At 41.8% G+C, this 20,329-nt stretch overlaps 1 long non-coding RNA gene across 3 annotated transcripts in view; it reads left to right on the top strand.

The window, feature by feature from the left end:
* The window catches only part of LOC111560823, a 65,597-nt gene that overhangs the window by 12,955 nt on the left and 32,313 nt on the right, over window positions 1-20,329 (top strand). For 2 of the 3 annotated variants that reach the window (XR_006599262.1, XR_006599263.1), the window contains one exon: window positions 3,865-4,168. This is a non-coding gene — a long non-coding RNA (uncharacterized LOC111560823). Of the gene's footprint in view, window positions 1-3,532; window positions 3,645-3,864; window positions 4,169-20,329 lie in introns of those variants that run through there. The other variant, XR_002742942.2, reaches the window with a different exon arrangement.

Here is a 20,329-nt window from a genome sequence, read left to right as displayed (position 1 = left end):
TGATTTTATATCCTGCAACTTTGCTGAACTCATGGATCAGTTCTAGCAGTTTTTTCGTGGAATATTTTGGATTTTCCATATAGAGTATCATGTCGTCTGTGAAGAGTGAAAGTTTGACCTCCTCCTGGCTGATTTGGATGCATTATATTTCTTTGTGTTGTCTGATTGCTGAGGCTAAGACTTCCAGTACCATGTTGGATAACAGCGGTGAGAGAGGACATCCCTGTGTTGTTGCTGACCTTAGGGGGAAAGCTCTCAGTTTTTCCCCGTTGAGGATGTTATTACTGTTGGGTCTTTCATATAGGGCTTTTAAGATCTTGAGGTATGATCCTTCTACACCTACTTTCTGGAGGGTTTTATCAAGAAAGGATGTTGTATTTTGTTAGATGCTTTCTCTGAATCTATTGAGAGGATCATGTGGTTCTAGTCCTTTCTTTTATTGATGTGATGAATCATATTGATTGTTTTGTGGATATTGAACCAGCCCTGCATCCCAGGTATAAATCCCACTTGGTCGTGGTGAATAATTTCTTTAGTGTATTGTTGGATCCAGTTGGCTAATATCTTGCTGAGGATTTTTGCATCTATGTTCATCAGGGAAATTGGTCTGTAGTTCTCCTTTTTAGTGGGGTGTTTGGTTTTGGAATCAAGGTAATACTGGCTTCATAGAAAGAGCTTGGAAGTTTTCCTTCCATTTCTATTTTTTGGAACAGCTTCAAGAGAATAAGTGTTAACTCTTTCTTAAATGTTTGGTAGAATTTCCCTGGCAACCATCTGGCCTGGACTCTTGTTTTTCTGGGAGACTTTTGATTACTAATTTGATTTCTTTACTGGTTATGGGTCTGTTCAAATTTTCTATTTCTTCCTGTTTCAGTTTTGGTAGTTTATATGTTTCTAGGACTTTGTCCATTTTTTTCAGACTGCCCATTTTATTGGCGTATAATTGCTCATAATATTCTCTTATTATTGCTTGTATGTCTGCTGTGTTGGTTGTGATCTTTCCTCTTTCATTCTTGATTTTATTTATTTGAGTCTTTTCCTTTTTCTTTTTCATCAAACTGGCTAGTGATGTATCAATTTTGTTAATTCCTTCAAAGAACCAGCTTCTGGTTTCATTGACCTGTTCTACTGTTTTTTTATTTCGATAGCATTAATTTCTGCTCTAATCTTTATTTCATGTATTCTACTGGTTTTAGGTTTTATTTGCTGTCCTTTTTCCAGCCCTTTAAGGTATAAGGTTAGGTTGTGTATCTGAGACCTTTCTTCCTTCATTAGGAAGGCCTGGATTGCTATATACACCCCTGTTTTGGTCACCTTTGCTATGTCCCAGAGGTTTGGGTCTGTGGTGTTATCATTTTCGTTGGTCTCCATGAACTTTTTAATTTCCTCTTTAACTTCTTGGTTAGCCAGCCCATTCATTATTTCATAGGAGTTTTTTAGTCTCCAAGTATTTGTTATCTTTCCAAATTTTTTCTTGTGGTTGATTTTGAGTTTCATAGTGTTGTGGTCTGAAAATATGCATGGCATGATCTTGATCTTGTTGTACTTGTTGAGGGCTGATTTGTGTCCTAGTGTGTGATCTATTCTGGAGAATGTCCCATGTGCCCTGGAGAAGAATGTGTATTACACTGCTTTAGGATAAAATGTTCTGAATATATCTGTTAAGCCCATCTGGTCCAGGTGTAATTCAAAGCCATTGTTTCCTTGTTGATTTTCTGTCTAGATGATTTTTCCATTGCTGTAAGTGGGGTGTTGAAGCCCCCTACCATGATGGTATTATTATCAGTGAATTTCTTTATGTTTGTGATTAATTGATTTATATATTTGGGTCCTTCAAATTTGGAGCATAAATATTTATAATTGTCAGGTCTTCTTGGTGGTGATATATGATATATCACGTTAATTATGATATAATGCCTTTCTTCATTTTTTGTTAGTCTTTATTTTAAAGTCTAGATTGTCTGATATAAGTTTGGCTACTCTGGCTTTCTTTTGGCAACCATTAGCATGATAGATGGTTCTCCATCCCCTTACATTCAGTCTGAAGATGTCTTTAGGTCAAACGTGGGTCTCTTGTAAACAGCGTATAGATAGATCTTGTTTTCTTATCCATTCTGTTACCTTATGTCTTTTGATTGGAGCATTTAGTCTATTGACGTTTAGAGTGAGTACTGAAAGATATGAATTTATTGCCGTCATGTTGCTTGTAGAATTGGAGTTTCTGGTGGTGTTCTCTGGTACTTTCTAGTCTTTGTTGCTTTTGGTCTTTTTTTGTTTTGTTTTTGTTTCCATCTTTTCTCCCCTCAGAGAGTCCCCCTTAAAATTTTTTGCAGGGCTGGTTTAGTGGTCACAAACTCCTTTAATTTTTGTCTGGGAAACTTTTTATCTCTCCTTCTATTTTGAATGACAGCTTTTCTGGATAATGAATTCTTGCCTGCATATTTTTCTGATTCAGCACATTGACTATATCCTACCACTCCTTTCTGGCCTGCCAAGTTTTTGTGGATGGGCCTGCTGCAAACCTGATCTTTCTTCCCTTGTAGGTTAAGGACTTTTTTCCCTTGTTGCTTTCATGATTGTTTCCTTGCCTGAGTGTTTTGTGAATTTGACTGATATGCCTTGATGATGGTCAGTTTTTGTTGAATCTAGTGGGAGTACTTTGTGCTTCCTGGATTTTTATGTCTGTGTCTTTCCCCAGGTTAGGAAAGTTTTCCACTATGATTTGCTCACACAACCCTTCTACCCTTCTTTCTCTCTCTCCCTCCTTTCTGGGACCGCTATGATTCTGATGTTGTTCCTTTTTAATGAGTCACTGATTTCTCTAATTCTTAAATTGTTCTTTTTTGCCTTAGTCTGCCTCTTTTTTTCTGCTCCTTTATTGTCCATAAGTTTGTCCTCTATATCATTGATTCACTGTTCTGTCTTATCCATCCTTGCCACCATGGCATTTATTCAAGATTGCAGCTCAGTTATAGCATTTTTTATTTCATCCTGACTAGCTTTTACTTCTTTTATCTCTGCAGAAAGGAATTCTAGTCTATTTTCAATCCCAACTAATATTCTTTTTATCATGATTCTAAATTCTGGTTCAGACATCTTGCTTGTATCTGTGTGGATTAAGTCCCTGGATGTCATTTCTTCCTGCTCTTTCTTTTGGGGTGAATTCCTTTATTTGATTATTTTGAAGGAGAAAAGGAATTAATAAGGTAAAAAAAATTAAAATTAAAAACAACACACACACACAATATCAAATAAATGATGCTAAATCCTACGTGTGTTTTGTTCTGGTTGTTGAAAGGAGCCTGATAGATTAGAGAAAAAAGGGAGGAAAAAAAAAGGAAAACATTTGAAAATTTGTAAAAATGAATACAATGAAATAGAATAAAATGAATTGATGGAAGTAAAATAGAATTTGAAAAAAATTACAAAATAGTAAAGAATATAGTGAAAACATTAAAGAAAAATATTTTTAATAAAAATTGAAAGTAAAAATAAAACTTTTTCTGTGTTCAAGAAAAAGAAAAGAAATGAAAGAAAAAAAATAAAAAGATGGATCAATGAACAGACTGAAATAAGATTGAAATTACCTCGTTTTTCCCTAGAAGTCAAACTATGAAGCACTTTACAGGCCGTAAACTAAACAGGTGGAGACACTTGTGATCCTAAAGAGTGAGGTTGGCTCAGTTGGGCAGGCTTAGTGTAATGGCTCTGTTCTCCACTAGATGGCGCTGCTGAGTTTACTGGGGTAGATTGTTTTGGCGCTTGTAGGTGTGTATGCGCATGCTCGGGAAGCTATGGCGTCACCCAGCTACCCAGTCTCTGTTCTCCCCGCTCGGCAATCACGCACCTGTTCGTTGTCTCCAGCTTCCCTCCATTCCCCGCCTTTACGCTGTCCGTGACCAAGCCGTCAGGTTGCCAGGCAGCACCTCCCTCCTGAGTTTTATCTCCGATGCGACTGTGTTTCCCAACCCCTCACCTCTGAGGGACTGCGGTTTGACCCGCTCAGACCTTTCGCAGAGGGTCTCACTGAGCAATGGCTGGTGCTGGCTGCACCCAGGAATGTTCGGGAAACCTCGCTGCTGCTGATGCCCAGAGACTGCGGCTGGGTGCCAGCCCCACCCAGAAGAAGTTCAAGCAGTGGTGTAGCAGCAACGTTTCAGGGATTATGGTAAGTCACAACACACATTTGGCACCAATCTTCACCCTTAACGTCCTTGTTCCAGCACCAGCTAATGTGGTTGTTCTCTGGGGTCTGCTGGGGTCTTTGCCTCTACCAAATGTCCTCCAAGCAGGGGATGTGGGCCAAGGACCCCCCAGAGCTCACTCTGCTCCTGGGGATTCACCCTTCCCACCAGAGCACCACCAGGTATCGAACTACGGAGTTTGAGACTCTGTGCTCCCCCTGTTCATAGAGTCTTAATGGAATTTAAACCCTCTCCTTTCTCCTTTTTCCCTTTTTTGTTCAGTCCCTGTGGCTGTTTCCACTTTTCCGCTTTCTCTCCGGCTGCTTTTAGTGGTGGGGTGGGGGGGGGGGGCGGAGGAGGTGCTTTTCCTGAACTCTCCCCCCATCTCCATCCCTTATCTGCAAGCAAAAACAACTCCCGGCCCTCCGCGGCTTCTATCTCCCCCAGTTCACCTCTCCGTGCAGGAGAGTGAACCTGCTGAGTTTTGTGGTTCAGGTTGTGTAGATTGTTGTGTTAATCCTCAAATCAGTTTTCTAGATGTGCGGGATGATTTAGTGTTGTTCTGGCTGTATTCCATGGATGGGAGATGCAAAAAAAACTTCTAAGCTGTTCTGCCATCTTGACCCCTCCCCTCATTGTGGTTTTGATTTGCATTTCCCTGACGCTGAGTGACCATCTTTTCACATGTCTGATGGCTATCTGTATGTCTCTGTGGAGAAATGTCTATTCAGGTTCTCTACCCATTTGAAATAGGATTTTTTTTTTTTTATTGGGTGGGTTCCTTATATATTGCGGATATTAATGTCTTATGGGTTTTATCATTTGCAAATATCTTCTCCCATTAAGTAGGTTGTCTTTTTGTTTTGCTGATGGTTTCCTTCACTGTGCAAAAGTATTTTAGTTTGATGGAGTACCCGTTGTTTATTTTTGCTTTTGTTACCCTTGGAAAATAAGTTTATTCACTGACTTCAGTGCAGCTAAAATTGGACAAGTTACCAGGAAGCATCGTCCCAAATGCCCACATGCCTGCATTTTCTCTTTGTGGGTGATGACACTGAGAACATTCTGTTCTCACAGATGGCCTCCTTTTGAAACGTGAAAAGAAAACTGTAAACAGCAGTTTGCAACCTGTTTACCCACGTTCTCCTATGCCATAGTACCCTTGCAGCTGTGTCTGCCTAGAGAAGAATGCAGGAAACAGTGGTAATGGCTTCCCTCTTCTCACTCTGAAGGACCAATTTGGAAGGGCATAAGGTGAGACTCTCACACTAGCCAGGAAGTGCTGGCCTCAGTTCAGGTGCCCAGTAACTATCAAGGAGCGTCAGAGAGCCTGGAGACCCCCTTTGGCTACTGAAGTTCATATGTGACCACACTGCATAACATTTACGCACTGGGTATATCCACAACCCAAGTACTGACGGCCACCTAGGCCCACTTAACTGAAGAAGTAAGGTGGACTGTGGGCATTGGCATAGCCTTAGGAAGTTAGAGGACAGGCAGGCACTTTCCAAAACTCTGAAACAAAGATTTAGTCACTAGTACCCTAGTAGCTCTAAAGTGTTAACATTGCAGGATTCCACAAATCCATAACTTCCTCTAAGGGAATTGGTTCTGCACTTAGTTCAGTACTTCACAAACCACAGAATGAAACATATGGGATTGAGTAAACCAATCTTCTATCCTTTGGTGCCATCACAAACTTCTGGGTCACCTTCTGTTGATGGATACTTGTTGGGCGAAGAACTTAGAATACCATAGACTGCATTTTATATCAAATGCCTTCAGACCACCTTGAGAGTTAAACCCATTCTTAGAGGAAGGAGAAATGAGAAATAAGATAATTAAGAGTCTGATGGAAAAAAAAAATTCTAAGAAAAACTATAGAGACACAGACACAAATAGGAATCCAGTTTTTAAAAATTAGGTAGAATTGGAGCCCAAAAGTAGTGTATGACTGTGGGACCTCCCAGGGGCAGGGGAAACTGGGCAGGTTGAATCCCAGTGTGATTGAACTCCTGCCGATCCAGGGGCCACTCAGAGGAAAAGCAGCCGGGGTGAGAGGCTGACCAGAGAGCGGGACATGCCACAGTAGCAAGAGGAGGTCAGGTCTGTTTCAACTCCTTCACAGCCAAATGGTGGTCTGGCCATGGCACTGGAGTACTTGTCCTTGAGAATTTAATTTGCAAGTGTAATTCACGTTTCCCTAGAGAATGCCACTCTAGGGTACCACAAGACACCGTGCCATGTACAGTGTTCAGACTCCCAACAAAGTCTCCCCAGCATTTCTGGGAAACCTCAGAGAATGTCTAGAAGGCTCCCACTGAGTAACAAGATTTTTATCACTGACTAGATGCCAGGGCTTCTCTTCCAGCTGTGTCCCACCACCACAGGGCTTATAAATTCCCACTACACCACCACAATCTCTGTGCCTCATGTTATCAGAATTGCTGTTGATCTTATTCTTTGCCACCACCGGTGTTGAAGCTGGCCTTGTGTCTTCATCCCTTTGGTTGCTATAATGGAATACCATAGACAGAGTGGTTTACAAACAACAAACGCTTGTTTCTTCAAGGCTCTGGAGGCTGGGAAGTCCAAGATCAAGGCACTGGCAGATTCACAGTTTGGTGAAGACTTGCTTCCTGCTTCCTGGGTGGCCATCTTCTCGCTGTGTTCTCATATGGCCGATGGGGCAAGGAAGCTCTCTGAGGTCTCCCTTACAAGGGCACTAATCTCATTCATGAGGAGAGGCCTCACCCAAAGGCCCCACCTCTACATATCATCATATTGGGGATTAGATTTCAACATATGGATTGGAGGAGGATACAAACATTTAGTCTATAGTGCCTTTAATGTCACCACTCCCCATCACTGTTCCAAGGCTGCACTGTGCTCAAATCCACAGTGTCCTATAGTGGCCCCCTTACAGCACTTCCTGATGTTCTCAGCATATTACAGACAATGTTTAGAGTTCCCTTGTATCTAGGTTGACTGAAGCATTTTTGCTGGACAGAGCTTGTGTGCCTGACCCTGTTCTCTTTTAGGATGGTTCTTTCCTGGAATATTTATCATGCCAGGTTACCAGACATGCTCAGAAATGCCTAAATTCAGCAGGGAACCTGACTTAGGTTCCAATGAAAACCACCTTGCTGATTGTGGTTTTTTTTGAATCTGGTATCTAGCCAGAACTGTACCTGGTTTTGTGGCAGAAAATAAGTGGAGTGCATTGCTTTTGTCTTGAGAAACTTAAAAACATGTTAGGAAAACAAGATATGCTCCTAAAATAACTGGTTAAGTAGCAAAATCAAGTGAAATACAAGTGATTATTGAAATGTGCAATACAGAAATTAGAAGATTGTGAATCATCTTGTGTCACGTACTGAAGTGCTGAGAAAGCTTGTAGAGGAAAGATTTGAGTTTGATCCTAACTGATCTTGGCTGTCAGTGACAGGAACCCAATTCAAATTCCCTTAGAGAAGGAACCGTACATCCAGAGTTCATCTGTCTTCAGGCAGAGCTAGATGCAGTCATCAGAATTTAGTCTTCACTGTTGCTTTGTGTTTAGACAAAGGTAGACTAGTGACGGGTTTTCTTAACATGCCCAAGGCAGCATGTTAGTACATTTTCTTTGCGGATAGGCTATTGAATAATAATAACTATGATTTATTGAATCTTTACTAGGTGTCAGGCACATTTATTTTATAGATGAGGAAACCAAGCATACTTTAGGGAGATAATGCAATCCTTCTGACAGACCATGGAAGTGGCAAGGCTGATAATGAAACCTGATACTGTAGTTGTCTAACTTCTGAATTCATGTTTTACACAATTGTGCTCTTTTCAACAAATTCACTGTTGTGTCCTACCCATTTTCATAGCCTCACTAAAGTCTGTTAATGGCAGGAATGACCATTTTAGAGTGGGATATCCACTGACTGAGTCCCTTGTTGGCCCTGCCCTCCTCTGAGACTCTTCCCAACTAATAGCTCAGTGAGCAACTGGGACATGTTAAGTGACCATGAAGAGCTGTATTGCCATTGTATCCCCTCTTCTTCCATCTGGCATCTAAGTAGCAGATCCTGGTGTAACAACAACACAGTGACAGCCCCAGTGGAATGCAGAACAGGCTCTGTGAATGGACTGAGACTAGTGGCATGTTGCATTAATGGTGACCCCATTTCTTGTTTCTCTGAATGTCAGGGTCCAGGTATAAAAGAGAACAGAATGATGTGGTGAGCCCAGAATGGATGAAATATGGTCTTAGATTGGAAGAGTAAAAGTATGGTCTTGAATTTTAGATTAAGCTCTCTAAAATGCGTCTCATAGTGCCTCACACTAAGCAGGTTCACATAATTGTAAGCCGGTATTATCATTACTGCTACTACTACCAGTACTGTTACTACTACTGCTGCTGCTGCAATTGCTACCCCTCCCCCTTCTCTTCTTCCTCCTCCTCTATCTATTATACTGGTTGTACTTTTTATAAAACAGCATAATGATGTTTATAATGAAATACTTCTTAATGATAACATCAGTCAGGATTCTTTTGATGGCAAGTAACAAAAGAGCTACTCAACTCAACATGGCTTAAGTGTAAAGAGATTTATTATTTCCTATAAGAAGTCCAGTCATGAGGCAGTTCCTAAACCAGTTAATTCAGCACCCAGCTATGGAGTAGAGTGCCTAGTTCTTTCCATCTTTGACCTGCCAGGTTAACTGTGCTAGTTTTTATTCTCATGCTTATCCTCCAGTGGTGAGAGATGGTGGAGGCATCTCTATCATATTCCCACACATCCATATTGAAGGCTGGGAAAGAGAACCCTACTTCACTGCGCCTCTTTTTAGGAGTGAGGAAAAATTTCCCAGAAATTTCTCTGCAGACTTTACCTTCATCTCAGTAGCAAGAATTGTATCACATGGCCATTCCTAAAGCAATGACTGGCCAAGGGAAATATAATCCCCATAACTGGTGTGAGGGGAAGTGGCCTGTACTTTCTAAAGTCTATGCACTTTTGAACAATGTCAGGGTTTGATTAGCATGAAAAGAGTTGGAAGATGGCCATTTGGTGCACAACCAGCAGGATCAGCCACAATGATGTTGCTGGAGCTGTCTTTCAATGTAAGCAACCTGACTGCAGCCTGAATTTTCCACAATTCTATGTTTTCCACTCCTTGAGAATAGTAAGAATCAAAATGGAATGATTTTGGAGCTGAATAAAGTGTAGCAATCATATATATTTTTCCTGTAGTTATGTCTTGTTTTTATTATGAGAACTGAGATTTCATCAAGCTAAAAACAAGATCTCCAGTGGTTACTGGACCCCAGTGACTTTTTTTTTAAACCTCTATACTGAGTTAAGAAAGCCCAGAACAGACTTCATTAGGCTTGAACATTATTGTGAGAATAGAGGGTGGAGAACTAAGAAAAGCATGTCATCAGAAATGTCCTATTTCCAGTCTTTAAATATATTTGTAATACTTTCAAATGTAAAGGAGGTAGTAGGAAGAGTGAATATCTTTATTTGATGGAATCAAAATCTTAAAGATTGTAATAGAACTGGCCATTGGACTAAGAGAATTAAAACTAATTTTCATGAGAAAAAGCAAATAGAAGTTCCTTAATCAGACCTCAAAAGCAATTATTAAAATATGAAAAGGTAGTGTAGGGGTATGTGTGAGGTAGGAAATCTGATTCTACTTATGAAAAATAACTTATACATTGAGTCAGAAAAGTTAGTTTATATTGCAGTAACAAATAACCCCCAAATCATGTGCATAATGCAACAAAAGTTTATTTTTTAGTCGAAGTGTGCTGCATGTCCAGGCAATATGCCAGGGCATCTGTCCTCCGTGTGTTGGCTGAGCATTCCAGCTTGATTCAATCCATGACACTTCCTAATCAACACATGAGTTGACAATTGCTATGATGGGAAAAAGCGGGCTGGAAAGTTGAGAATGAGTACTTAAATGTCTCAACTTCGAATTGATATATGGGACCTCTGCTTTTTTTTTTTCATTGACCAGAGATGGTCACATAGTCAGCTAACTTCAAGTGTTGGAGACATGTATTCCTCTCAAGTGCCTGGGGAATAGAGCAGAATTGGCCAGTGATGACCAGAAGCATCATTAATTTGTCTATCACACAAATTTTAGTGGGAAGTTCATTATGAGTCCAAAATACCATTAGGCTGTTAGAATCTATGTAAATTTGAGGCTACATTGATAGTAGTAAAATTTCAGAATAATAGAGCTAATAATGAGGTTACTTCCCTACTCTGGACAGAATGTTCATTGAGTGTTGTGCTCATTCAAGGGACTATAAGAGGTCCTCTGGGGGTGTGAGAGGGGAGGAGCTAAATGCAGAATGGTCAACAGCTCTTTATGTTTACACTGGAGAAGTCTTCTGAGGACAGTTAGCCATCTATCCTCAAATATATTAATATTTGATTTGCTTTACTGGGCTGTGAGTGGTAATTTACAGGGAGGAATATTTCTGTTCAATTTGAGTCTTTTTCAGTCAAAACTACATGGATTGCCCCATGGGAAGGAGAGTTCCTTCTCAAGGGTGGAGTCTGAGCATAGGATGAACCTCCTCTTTGGAACAAAGTTTGAAGGAAAAGGAACATCCAAGCATCATATGGCTCGTTGGACTAGATAGCCCTTAAAGATGCTGCCAGCCCCACATTTGATAATCAGGTGGTTCTTAAATCGCCTATCACTCCCATCTGGGTGATTACCCCAGGACTTCCCAAACCCACTGGCACTTGCTTGGGCTTCCTTCCAGAGTCCTGGACCATATATTGCTGGTGCCTGGCTACACAAATAAGAAACTGATGACTTCTATGCCAAAGGTAAAGAAGATGGGGTGTGGTTCTTAGCCCTGGGTTGCTGTATTTTATCCAGAATTGTATTCATAAGGCAGCTCCAAGTCATTCCAGAGCTAGTTATGGAAACATATGAGAAGCCACATACCCTATTGTCTTTCTGCAATGAAGCTGGGCTGAACTAATGCAAACCAAATTTGATTTAAAGCAAAAATAAAATCAAGAAATTCTTGTTAGAGAATTTGTATGTCATTTTATCCTTGAGTGCATTTTTACAGCTGAGTTGGAAACTCTATCAAATAGATATTAGAACTTCTTTGACAACCTTTGACGTACATGTTAGCCAGGGTGTGCATGTGGACTATCCAGAACTGCCCTGCTGAGCCACCAGGGGTTAACTACATTCTTCACTCAGTAATCATTTCCTGACATCTTCCTGATGACACACACTCACACACACACACACTTTTTTCTTCTTGTTTCAATTCATGAGTTGCACTTTCTTGGTTACTATGGCTGCAAATTGTTGATACTGGATTCATAGTCAGGTTTTTATTCCTTTTTGTCATTTTTTCCCATGAACTAATCAGCCACAGTGGAGTTAAAAGTACAAGTAAATGTGAACCTTCCACAAAGCATTTTTATATTCTATTGCCATTCCCTTCATACCCTTTGTCAGTTAGAGTTGTTAACATAAGAAAATAAAAAGGTTCAGCCTCCTCCCCTTTCCCATCTCCTCTTCCTTCTCATTTCCCGAGCTTCAGAGGAGAAGAACCATCAACCATTTCCCATCAGGACTCTCTGTAGAGTAACATATGTCCTCAATTACTGGGATGAGAAACTGAAGGCACCTTTTGGGTTGGTGATGGATGACTGGTTGGCCTCTGCTCTTTGTTGGATCTGCACCACGGATGCCACAGTTTCAATGAGTTATTTGTCTTGTGTAGGCAACTATGTTTGGTAGTAATAATATTGGCTAACGTTTATTGAGTGCTTGCTGTGTGTCAGGCACAGTTCTGCGAATTGTATATGCTTCACCCACTTAATCCTTGCTACAAGCCTGTGAAATAGGTACTATTAGTATCTCTGTATGAAGAGAGGCACAGAAAGCTTGAGTAACTTTGCCAAAGTCACACAGCCAGGAAGTGGTCAAGCTGGGATTTGAACCAAGACAGTTTAGTTGTAGGATTCAAGCTCATTAAGCACTGTGCTAGATACCAGTACCACAAAGTATCACAACCTTGTTGAGTTTTGATTTCGGGGGTCCTTTTAGGTCTCAATTTTTCATTTATAAAATATTTCTCCACTGAAATTGAAATGAAGCTGACTCAGCCTTGACCCTGAAGTAATAGACACACATAATGAAATACTTGATCATGTGATGTGGAGGGAGGAATGTATAAACACTGTTTAGTCATGTGCATTCAGTGATCTACTGCAAGTGCCTCCTGACTTATAAACCATTCATACAAAATCACCCTCTCTTTTCCAATTCTTGCACCATTGACAGAAAAGTGATTTTTTTTTAAAAAAGGAACTTTTGAGTGAATATTTAGGTATAGAGGTGAGTATGGAAAATGTCACTAGTACAACCCATTTTGCTGATTTCAATAGATACCTGGGCCTTACATTTTTATTTGTTCCAATTATTTGACAACCTTCTCTACCTGCCCATGTTAGCAGGATTCCATTGTGTTCTTGTCCACTGTGGTGATGAGACGTCCCCTCCCAGGTCCTGCCCTGGCTCTGGGTACACCTCACCCTTGGAGTTCAAGGTTTAGGCTGTCTTTGGCTATATGTTAAGGATCAGCTATTGCTTCCCAAACATAGCCACCACACCAAGGTGGCTGGTCTAGATGAGCCAGTAAGATTGTAACCCCAGCTATACTTCTGGAATTAGTTTTCCCCACAAAATAGTAGCTCTGTTTACTGATCCAGACTCCCTGCCCAAGGGGTTCTGCTTTGGGGCACGTGATGTCTCAGTGAACCTCTGTTAGGACCATCTCAATCCATAGGAGAGGCTTTAATCCTGCTGAACCCTACATGCATCTCAATAGTTTTTAGACAGTTCTGTGTAACACACCCTTTTCCCTGGAGAGCAGCCAAGTCTGCTTAATTGAGACCATTCAGGTGTTACAAGGAAACATCAAGGATAGTCCATCCCAGGGTGACTTTCTGCATCTACATAGGTATAAAAGCTGTTGGCAGTATATTTTCTAAAAGCATATTCAAGTTATGCTTCATTGGACATCTTGCTAGAGAAATATGACAACCTCTCAGAGTATCAGAAACTTAGGCAGACTCCCAGGTGGGTCCAGCCTTTCTACCCCAATAAGATCTACCTGGTTAGAGGCAGTTCCCCAGAGAGAGGGCATGGTTATTTCCAGAAAGAGAGAGAGTTGCTGGACAGACAGATGAAAGGTGACCAATACATATAAAAGTATGTCTGGCCTGTTTAACTCTGGGTTTGTGAGAGGAGGAAGAAGATATCTTTTCAACTCTAGGTGGTCCTGTTTTCACTGAAGGAAACAAGATATTGCCCATCATTGGGTATTGAGGAGGGCACCTTTTGGGATGAGCACTGGGTGTTGTATGGAAACCAATTTGTCAATAAATTTCATATAAAAAAAAATTAAGAACATACAGGTAATTTACACATTGGGCAGTGTCATCTCAGAAATGAGAGGGCACCAAAGAGAGCACCAGGAAATGCCAGAATCATTTGGATGACCCATGTGCATCTCAGTAGTTCTAAGACAGTTCTGTGTAACACACCCCTTTTCCTGGAGAGCAGGGAAGGAGAGAAATTACCATCTCATCTCTTCTTTTATTTCCTCTTTGCCTTCCCCAACTTCCTTCTTTGAATGAATAAGTTGCTAAGGAATAGGAATGCTTGGCAAAAGCATTTTCCTTTGGAGCAAGGGAAAATTAATATTTTGGGGGTGGGGAGGTTGGGAATGTGTAAGCATGAAGCCAAGGGTTTGATTTTCCTAGAAATATGGTGACTGGCTGGCTCAGTTTGTAGAGTGTGTGACTGTTGATCTCAGGGCTGTAAGTTTGAGACACAGGTTGGGTGTAGAGATTACTTAAAAACAAATCTCAAGAAAGAAAATTTCTAATTAACAGCTGGCAGCTACACAAAACATCTTGCACCCTATGGGAAAGCCAGGACTGAAAGGTTGGGTGGGATGAGAAGGCCTGATGCAATCACATTCCATTGGACACATATCCTTTCCTGTGGGTAAATACTGTCCTGGGATATCATGCTCTGTTCCTAATAAATTTCAACAGGCACAGACATAGACATATCACCTAGAAAAGGTCTTCACATGATAATTGTTCCTGCAAGCCAGGAAATAGAGCTGATTTCCCATTAAAAGTAGGTCTATCTGTTCAGTAGGGTTCCCAGGTTGCTGTCATGGAGAAGTTATTTGCTGATTCATCTTGAAATTGGAGAATTTTCAACTTTCCATTGTATACATTTCTGTCTCTTTCCAGAGAAGTCTTTAAAAAAATAATTTTATGTAATATATGTAAACTATGTTTCACTGTTTTATATTCTAACAAGAAATCTTACTTATTCCTAATTCCAATAAAGGGGAAATTCACAGTTCTTTTAATGCTTCTCAGTTCAGAATGTAAAAAGGCATGAACCATGGATAATTAGTGGCCTAGTGTTTTGAGACTACTGAAAAATGCATCTTTTATTTAAGCCTTGAGAATTTTGGTAATACTTTTTTTTTTTTGCACTTAAGAATGTAGGTTCTAAGGGCACGTGAGTGGCTCAGTTGTTTAAGTGTCCAACTTCGGCTCAGCTCATGATCTCGCAGTTTGTGAGTTTGAGCTCCATGTTGGGCTCTGTACTGAAAGCTCGGAGCCTGGATCCTCTATTTTTGGATTCTGTGTCTCCCTCTTTCTCTGTTCCTCCCCCACTCCCTCTCTGTCTCTCTCTCAAAAATAAATAAACATTTAAAAAAATGAAAAAAAAGAAGTTTAGGTTCTACTTTTTTGTTACTCCCTTGAACCTCATTTACCTGTGCAACCAGAGAAATGAGTTTCAAAAAAATTACCTTTTTTAAGAAAAATTTTTTTCAGTAAGAAAGAAAATGGCTTCCAAGAACTCTTCAGTCACCTAAATCCTTTCTGTTCAGATATGCGGTTCCACTCCTCCTGCCTTGCATCCTAGCTCTGGCCGTGTGACTGAATTCCAGGATTTGGGGAGTGGAAAGGACCTTAGAGACTATTCCAAATCACTGGTATAGGGATCCCATCCTCACCCCCATCCCTCCCAATTTGGTCATGAGGACTCTGCTTATATGGATATCCAGTGGTGTCTCTATTTTGTGAGGCCACTTTCTGTAGGGGATGGATTCATTTTCAAAGATGGGTGAGACAGACAGACTAAATACAAAGTCATCTTTTTCACACCAGGCAGGCCTTTTGTTGGTTCTGAGGACAGAGTCAGCCAAGTAGATGTGGTCTCTGTCCTCATCAAGCACCTAGTAGGGTAGATAGACATTAGACAAGTAAGTGTATGGATAACTAATTACACTACTTACAATGATGACAAATGACATCAAGGACAAGTGAAAATGGCAGCAAGAACTGTTCATAGGGATATAGAACCTATACTGAGGGTCAGTTGGAACTTTTAACTGAGATTTTTAATTTTTTTCCTATAACCCATATGAAGAAGCCTGGGAATGAAAGTATGGGTTAGAATTTCTTTTTTTTTTTTTTTTTTTTTAAGTTTATGTATTTGTTTTTGAGAGAGAGAGAGATAGAGAGGGAGAGAGAGAGAGAGCACACACAGAGGAGGGGCAGAGAGAGGGAGAGAGAATCCCAAGCAGGTTCCACACTGTCAGTGTAGAACCTGAGCGGACCTCAAACTCACGAACCTTGAGATCATGACCTGAGTGAAATCAAGCGTCGGACACTTAACCAAATGACCCAGCCAGGCACACAAGAAGTGTCATAAATGAGAGAGTATTGATAAAACCTTGATGTTTTCAATAAGGACATAGTTAAGTATTTGGCAATATATGTATTTGGTGATATATATATTATAAAATATGTATTTGGTTATACATATATTATACATAATAGCGCCTAGTACATGGTATATTCCCAATGTTAGCCATATTTATAGTTATTATCTGATATTTATATTTTAAAAAATCCATCCATACACTGTCATGAAAGAGATATCATTGAGGCACCTGTAGTAGCAAAGTGTTCACTCCTTAAAAAAGTCCAAAACAAGCAGATATGATAAGAATAAAACATTGCCATCTATAATATTTGCTTTACATCACCATGATGAATCCTCTCCTCCATCTCCCCTCAAACCCAAATCCTTTAAAGTCTATTTGGAAGGGGGCAGGGCAGAAATGTGTAGAAATTGGGGGTGGGTCTTTGTGTTTGATATCTGGGTCAATATGGTGCACAACAGACACAGCATACTGGAAAGTAGAAGCTTGAGTGGTAGAGGAGACAGCCGTAATATAAGCCCTCAGGAATTCAGAGAAAAATCTAGGTGGGGGTGGGGAATAGGGATAGGATTCAAGCCTCTTATACCCAGGTCTAAGGGGCAGAAACACCCCACCTGAGTTACTTAAGAGGTAGAGCCCAGAATGCATTGCTGGCTCACCTTCACCATGGTTGGCTGTTAAACAACGTGCTGTGAATCTTCCACTTCACTTCTCCTCCCTGCTGTGTTCTTTCTTGGCAACATTCCTTATGGATAAGCCATATGGGCAGCTTTGGATTCTGTATTTGCTTTGGCTTGGTGGTTTACCACTTACTTCCTGTTAACATTCCTCTACCCTTACCCCAGAATATGGGTCTCTTTCAGAGCCACCTGCTCCTTCTCTTCTGTGTACCCATAGACTCCCGCTTTCTGATTTCTCCATCAGCTACTTGGCACTTGCCTGGGACTCAAATCTAACTTCTGTTCAAATATTTTCCATCTGAACTTCTTGTTTGGAGCAGATAGTGTTTCGCCGTGGTAGGCCTTTATTGGGATAGAAGAGGGTGATCAGGGATGGTGCTGGAAAAGTCAAGTTCATATTTCCAAATGACTTTGAAGTGAGACCTGATAAAGCCCTTCTTCCCATGGGCTTCTGCCCAAAAAGCCTTAGGCTCAGTGCAGAGGTGATTATGGCCAGGGAAGCTGGTGCTGAGTTTGAGGCCAAAAACCAGCCTAGGAATGGACAGAGGCTCAGAGCTGGCACACATGTCTTTAGATTCTCTCATATTTTGTCTCCTGGGTCTTCTTAACCCAGGCTGTTGGCCTAGTAAGAGTGCCAGGCCAGGCCACAGTCCAACGCCAACACGTGTGCTAAATGACCACACCCCACATGTGGCACAACATGTCCTGGCCACTCACAAACTACCCGAGTGTTTGTCTCCTCCAATGGAGTTCAGATAAGGGCTTTCAGCTTGGCTGCCTCCGCATGATTTTCCCCGGGTTCATGAGCTCCACGAAGAAACACACTTACCTATTTAAGGAACCTCTTTCCTTGACTTAGACTTAGACAGATGTACCAACCAAGAACATTTTAGGGAGGTAGAACAGTTCTGTTAATCAGGGTTTGTGTTCAAATCCTAGCTCTGCCAGTTTTTAGCTGTGTGACCATGAGCAATTCCCTTAACATTAGTCTGCCTTTCCTCATTTGTAAAATGGAGCTAATAATGCAAAAGGGTGTGAAAAATTAAAAAGATAATCTGCAAATAATAAGATGGATGATTCCCTGAAAAACATGCCAGTCATATTGAGACAGGAAATAGGATTGATGTTACATATGGAGGGGTGATCCCTTCTTCACCATTTCAGGAACGAAATCCATAGCTCAGTAGAAAATACAGTGGGTAGCTGAGTCAGGAAAAATAACTTTGTGTGTGAACTCTGAGCACTGTGTAGGAAGAGCAGAGCTGCGCCCTGGCTCTTGGTGTTTGATGTCTGAGGGTCCTGAGTTGAGGTGACATTGACAAAGGACAGTGGAACACGGCAGGTGCATGCTCTGACATCCACAGTGCCTTTGGACTTGCTCCCATTTCTGGAAATGCTTGCCTGAAGGGGTCGGACTCCTAGAATGGGCAGGGGTCAGCTCAGGTGCCAGGTCATCAATTTCACTGAGCAGCTGTCTCTAGTGGGGGCTTTGTGGAATCTCAATAGTGACTGCTGGCAGTGGCAAACACAGCCAGAAAGAATGAGGTTCCTTGGCAGACTAGGCAAGGTTTTGGGTTTAACGCTTTAAGGCAGTATTGGTCTGCAATGACCCTTTGGAGGGAAGACTTCCTGGGGTCTTGGAACTTTTACACAGACATAACATGGATGCAAAGGCATTTAATGCTCACATTTTAGAGAATGTGACCTCATTTTCTGTTCCAAGCTGGTGAGTCGGTTACATTTGTAAAGTGGTTAGCACACTGCCGGGCACATTTTAAGGGCTCCATAAACAATGCTCATTATTATTAAGCACACGTGCCACAGCAGCCAGAGGGCAGCGGAGCACTCCTTGGCAGCTGGAGGTCCCTAAGGGGAGGGCGGAGGCTTAGGAGCTGGGGGAAGAGAGTGGAATCATTTAGCAGCTGACACACACCCGGTCACTCCAAGGAATCTCCTATCCCGGCACAGAAGTCTGACCCAATTTGCTCGGCCCTTCTCCGGAGATTTTCTGGTTCCAGCCACAGATCTGAGCCCGGAGCATCCTTCCTCTTAGCTGGCTGTGTTTGGGAGACAGAGGTGGTGGCCGGAGCTCGCCCAGGTTTGGGAGCCTTGAGCACTAGCTCATCTCCTCCAACACTCTCTGGGGGTTGGAAGGCTGTGAGAAAGGGAGGGAAGAGGGTGTGGGGCACCTCATGTGGTCAGGAAGGCCTCCCTTCCCTTGGAACACACAGCAGCCAGATCCTGGGCTCATCAGGTTGTTTATCATCCTCAGTCTCAGAGAGAACATACCCACATGACAGCACTTTGCAAGTTCGAAAGTACTTTCCAAACGTAGTACAAGACTTCAGCCTGGGATTCAACCCTTGGAGCACAGGATCCTCTGTCAATTCTCTCAAAAGGGGATTCACATCACTTAAGTCACACTGGGGTGGAGATGCCACATTAGCCAGTGTGATTTGCTAGTCTTGGGCTCCACATTCTTTTTTTTTTTAATGTTTATTTATTTTTGAGAGAGAGAGAGAGAGAGAGAGACAGCAGGGGAGGGGCAGAGAGCGAGGGAGACAATCCCATGCAGGATCTATGCCATCAGCACAGAGCTCGATGTGGGTCTCGAACCCATGAATGGTGAGATCATGACCCGAGCCAAAACCAAGAGTCAGACGTTTAACCAACGGAACCACCCAGGCGCCCCTGGGCTCCACATTCTTGCCAGGAATCTTTCTGTATCTGTACAGGAGCCAGAAGAATGGAGAGTGACTTGAACCAGGTCATCCCAAGCATTAATTCTCATAGAATCTGAGAGCTGGGAGCACAGAGGGTGGGCTCAGAAGAGGGAGATAGGGGAACAAGGGAACTCAGGAGGTCACCCAGGACAGCTTTTAGGCACCACCATGTCTTCTTATAAAGGTGAGAACTGAAACATGGACAGACTTACCTTCTTGCTCAGATCCACCACCCAAACTGCTGCCTCTTCCTGCCACACTAGATCCCCTCCTACTGTTCTAGTGGCCTTTGACAAGCTTAAGAGTTTTACTTCTTCTATGTTACTATTCTTTTCCAGCCTCTGGAACAAAATCACATTCTATGGCTGCTAATTTTACTCACACATGATGAACTCAGTTGTTTGTTTTCATTTCTTCCATCTTCCCATGGGTCCTTGATTCCACAGCCACTAAGGCACCCACTGCCTGAGGTGTCAGCCATTCTAGAGACTTGGAGGTCACACTTGTCCTGGTCACACTTGCTTCACCTTTGTTTTCTGTTAACAAGGTCTTATACAAGCCGCTTTACTCTTAGTCTTCTATAACCTCTTCTATAATCATGTCTCCTTGGTATTCACACACAGAGGACCAGGTAAAGGTGAGAAAATGAGACAAGGAGACAAGTGACTTTCCCTACGTCACTCAACAGAGCAGCCGAGCAGGAAAGAGAATATTTCACCTTATGTGTGGTCTTGACTCCACTCCCTCCCTCCCATTTCTCAAACCACCACCTTGCTGAGGTCTCCTGCCTGGACTTGTGCAGGACTTCATGCTTTCAGTGAATGATTGAGGCACAAACAGCTCCTGCCTTCATGCCTAAATGCCAGATGAGATAAATGGGCACTGGTCACGTGATCAGGGATGAGCAATAAAAAAAATGAAAGAGTCTTC

This window comes from Felis catus, chromosome B3 (assembly GCF_018350175.1).
Source record: "Felis catus isolate Fca126 chromosome B3, F.catus_Fca126_mat1.0, whole genome shotgun sequence".
Lineage (NCBI taxonomy): Eukaryota > Metazoa > Chordata > Mammalia > Carnivora > Felidae > Felis > Felis catus.
The sequence above is the reverse complement of the archived record's forward strand: the minus strand, read 5'-3'. Positions and strand labels throughout refer to the sequence as shown.